Source organism: Aulonocara sp. 'chitande type north' Nkhata Bay, linkage group LG11 (genome assembly GCF_057382095.1).
Source record: "Aulonocara sp. 'chitande type north' Nkhata Bay isolate Kocher_YH1m ecotype deep benthic linkage group LG11, A_spYH_male_GT1.1, whole genome shotgun sequence".
Taxonomy (NCBI): Eukaryota; Metazoa; Chordata; class Actinopteri; order Cichliformes; family Cichlidae; genus Aulonocara; species Aulonocara sp. 'chitande type north' Nkhata Bay.
In genome coordinates, this window is record NC_141354.1 from 1859536 (window position 1) to 1864247 (window position 4712).

Consider the following 4712-nt stretch of genomic DNA (forward strand, 5'->3'; position numbering starts at 1 on the left):
GTAGTTTTCGCTGTCAAAGTCGATTTACCTGAAGTTACCTGTTTCCGGTTACTGTGGAGGTCGCAATATGGCGCTCCCCAGTGGCTGCAGCCAGGTGCTCTTGTTTATGTTGGATACTCATTGTTTGTTCAATAAAGTTTCTTGGAGAAAAAAAGGGGGCTGTCCACAGGCGCTCTCTTCCTGACTACCCGTCCGTCTAAGGACACTACCTACGTGACGTAGGTAGGTACTGTCCTTATGAGCATCCTTCCCCTGAATTTGGACACAGCAAATGTTTTTGTTGCTGCAAGTGGTTTTTATGCAATCTTTGCAAAGCTATATCCGGATGGAAACCGTGACCTAGGACAAGCTGATGGCATAAGATGGAAGTACAACTCCTCTGGTTTCATATGCAAAACAAATTATTGCGCAAGCTTACATGGATGTAGTTCTACAGGGATTTAAAAATAGTTGCGCAAAATGGAGCATGCCCACTCTGACTGGTTTTAAAGGGTTAAATAAGCCATTTCCATGAGGACAAATTACCTGTGTGACATTGTCAAGTTAATAAGATTGATGTTTAATGTGATGTTGAAAAACTACCCCGCATTGTTAAGAGCTGAACTCTTGCAACTCCTCATCATCCTGAAAATCCTTCAATGAATCCAAAACACAGTAACAAGTCTAGGGACTAGAAATGCCATGTTAGCTTCTCCTCACTGACCAGAATGAAATTTTAAATAATTACCATCTCATTTAAGCTCCCCACAAGATGAGGAGTTCATGTTTCCACATTGTCCCGATAAAACTTCAAAGTCTACGTTCTCACGTACACTCGGAATCTTTTAATCATCCTGCTAAGAACTGAGGTCTCAGACTTGAATTTGCTAAATGTCAGTCCTTCAGTTACTGCCAGAGTCATACTCAACTTGGCCTCCCAGGACCTGTCAGTTGTCTCCCTCTGGACTTCCAAAAGCTAATTAAACCCAAAGTACCTTGAAGGCTCCCTTTATCTCTGGTGTCCTCCATCTATTTTGGGGATTACCACCATGACAGGTAACATCAACCTTGTAGCCTCAGCTCCCTGCAACAATGCTTTGTTGCTAGCTAAAGGTCCAGGTGCTGTATTTCACAGGGAGGGAAAAGAATCAGAGCTAACTTTTCTCAGTGATGGAGAAAGATAAGAAAGACCGAACGGGAGAGCAAGAAGAGAGGTTATTTTTTAAGGTAAGGGACTGCTCAGTGGTGTTTGATAAACTGGAATTTTAAAACGTACATAAACGTCCTCATTTTTAAAAATCATATATTGGGTCTGTACCTGTGGCATTATGTTTTCTTTATATTGTGAATCGTGCTGCAAAACAAACTAAGGTAGACTAACTGTGTTATCTAAAGGTTGCATGTAAATGCACCAGATAAACAGGTTACTTTTCAAATTTAGTTTTCAATTTAAGTTAAGCTGATGATGCTTTTAGTGGATTATTTGTTAACACTATTATCTGTACTTCTACTTAAGTACAGGGTGTCTGTACTTTAGCCACCTCTGCCCTGGAGGTAGTGGGCCAACAGGAAGGAGGCACCATGTCATCTCTTCTGGTTTCGTACTTGGCCCTTGTTTTTTGTATTGATTAGATAGATGGTAACTTACAATAGTAAATTATAGTTTGTAGTTACAAAACATAAAAAATAGCCATAACCGTACTCCCAGTAGAGTACTGTAAAATGAAGCAAGTGTCTAGTCTTTTGTATCACTTCTGTTATAATACAGTGGCTAAAACTGTGACGGAGAACTGAGGAAAAAATGAAAATAAAGCACATTGGTTACATATGGGACACAAACCAGAGTCTCCCGGATCAATGCCTCATGTCTGACCCATCCTAGAAAAACATTTTCTGCCAGACACGGCTTCTTCAGATCTATTTTACCAGCATGGAGAGTGCCATTAGATCACTTATGATTGGGTGCCATACGAATAAAATCAGACTCAACTGCAGCTGAGGGATATTGTTTGGTATGGACCCAACAGTCCAATGAACTGCATGAGCAAAGTGAGCTTTGCATGAATCGATGTGTGTGTGTGCATGAGTGTGTGTGTGTTTGTGTGTGTGTGGTGACACTGAAGAGGCCTGACAGACTTGTCCTCTGTCAGCAGATGGAGGCATGCATAATTCAATCGGGAGGCAGTTTCATGCTGTTTCTCTTCCCATCTCATCACTGCTCCCAAAGACAGACAAAGTAGGATTTGGCTACAGAGAAGAAGGAGGGCGGCAAGTCGTCTTCCCTCCCTGTCCCAGCATTTGTCTGGTACATTGCAACCAAATCCCATTCATAATGAGGAAGGTAGTCAAAATGAAGACTGTACCTAAAATTACACATGGTAGGTAATGAGCCTCTATGTTTTAAACTACTAAAAGCAAACATTATACGAATAAAATGAGAAGGAGCTGGCCAAAACATTTTTTGAAGGTCATTGTGATAGACCCCAAAATCACACTTTTGTGCCACTTGTCACAATTTGTTTTTTTCAAAGCCTTTCCTTCAGTCCACCTTGGAGCTCCTTGGATGTCCTGTAGTAATGTCTGGAGCATCTGTCCTCTTAAATGTCCGTCTGTTCCTCTCTCTGTGCTCCCGCTCCCTACCGCTACTCTTCTCTGTTCATGTAATTTGCAAGTGGAATATGCCATCATGACTCTCCAGATCTTTTTCTTAGTCATCATAAAGTGTGACAAATGGGAGCTTGTCCATCTAAATTGATTTGTTTGTGGCTGTTTTGTTTTATTCTTGCTCTGGAGTTGTTGCTAGCACATTAGGTTTTGTGTGAAGCATGCAATAGGAATTGTGTTTGATGCATCTTGTGTTTAGCAGATGTATCTTCCGTTGGAATTAAGTTGTTGAGTTATTTGTTTGGTTAATTTAACTGCTAAATTGTGTCTCAGTCTGGTGAGGTTTTGGCCCTGCAGCCAGTTTGTCTGGACACCTGGGTAGGTCTGAGCCAATAGCAATCATGTGGACGACCCCTCTACAGGTAAAGAAACAGATCCATCTAGGCTTGTGGTTTTGCTTTTACTTTGTTTTTGTGTGTGGTGTGCAGTCTGAGCATACAGCTCAAGGATTCTTCCAGAGCTGTCACCCAAGTTTGTTACTTACATGTTACTTATGCTCAAAAACCTATGCTGAAAAACTCAAAAACTGTTTATGCTCAAAAACCCTCCACTGTAGCTGAAACAAAAGAATTCTGCAAAAAACAGTGGTCCAATATTCCACAGCAATACTGCAAATGCTTGATTGCAGTTCTTGCTGCCTTGGGTGACTTTTTCAAATTCAAATTGTATTTGTCACAAACACAATCATACACAGTACGACATCCAGTGAAGTGCTAATTGCTGTGCATTGCAATGCAAGAATAAACTAAAATTTTAAATCAAGTATAAAATTGAAACACTTTTTCTCCTTGGCTCTGGTGGTGTCCAATAAACGGCCAACTTTCTCATTTGAGAAGGGAATAGTGTGCTCAATGAAAGGTACTATGGCAGGGAGTGATTTGTTCACAGGGGAGGCTGGAGCTGAAATGGGACAAACTGGCAGGTGTTACAACCAATGTTCCCTCTAAGCTGCGCACGTGCGCAATTGCGCACTGCTGGCACGGTCTCTGCGTACAGAAAATCTGCTTTGCGCACAAAAAAAAATCTAACCTGAATTGAAATTAAAATTAATACTTTAACAAGTCTCAGTCAGTAAGTGACTGGCTGCTCCAGTATGGGATTAGAATGATACCACCTTATCCCATAGTCCAGCAAATAATGCGATTCACCTTCGTATATACGCAACTAATCAACGTCGTTGACAGGCTATGACAGCGTCCTTATGTGCTGACTGACTGACTTATGTGTTTTAGCTAGCAAAGCGGCGTGGCTGATGTGGAGTGAAGCCACGTTAATGACAACGTGTACAACCATTGGAGACGGTTGTACACATTGTACAATTGACGGAAAAAGTGTGGACTTTATACCAGTTTTTAAATTGTGTTGATCGGCCACGTAAAACCAGAGTTATGATAAAAATATCAGCAATGTTTGGTTTTCTTCTTGAATACTGTCGTCGTTTATATTTACTGCGGGAAGAAACGGTAAAAACTGCGTTTTATAGGGAAAACGCTCAGAAGCCTGTGAGCAAAAACAGAATAAAAAAAAACTCCACCTTTCCTATTGGTTGAAAAATGTACCATGTGCACCAATCAAAAAATGATATGGCAACATGGCATTTAGTTGTTTAGGAAGGAGGAAGTTTTTGGAGTGACGGCGGTGTTTTGAGATGTGAGAGATTTGCGACGTTTAGCGCAAATCTTGTGTAGTTAGTGTGTAGTGTAGTCAATAGTTTTGTTGTGTGCGTCAGAACTAGGGTTGCCAACTCCCTGAAAAATAAATAAGGGACACCTCATGGCCAGGGCCGGGCAACCCAGTTCACCCTTCCCATTGTGGTGAATTTTGTAGCTCTTTTTTTTGTGTGTGAAATTATTTTTTAAGCATTTGACTTGAATTTGATTTAAGCAGATGCATATTCTTTGTGATATGACCATATGGGAAACAAATGATCATTTAGCCATTTATTTTTAGCTCAAAATGACAACATTAACACAGTAAAACAGGTCTCTTTCTTAAACAAAAGCCTGTCATGCTTAACTTAAAATTATATAAATTAATAGAAAGCAATAGAACGAAAAATATTCTTGTAA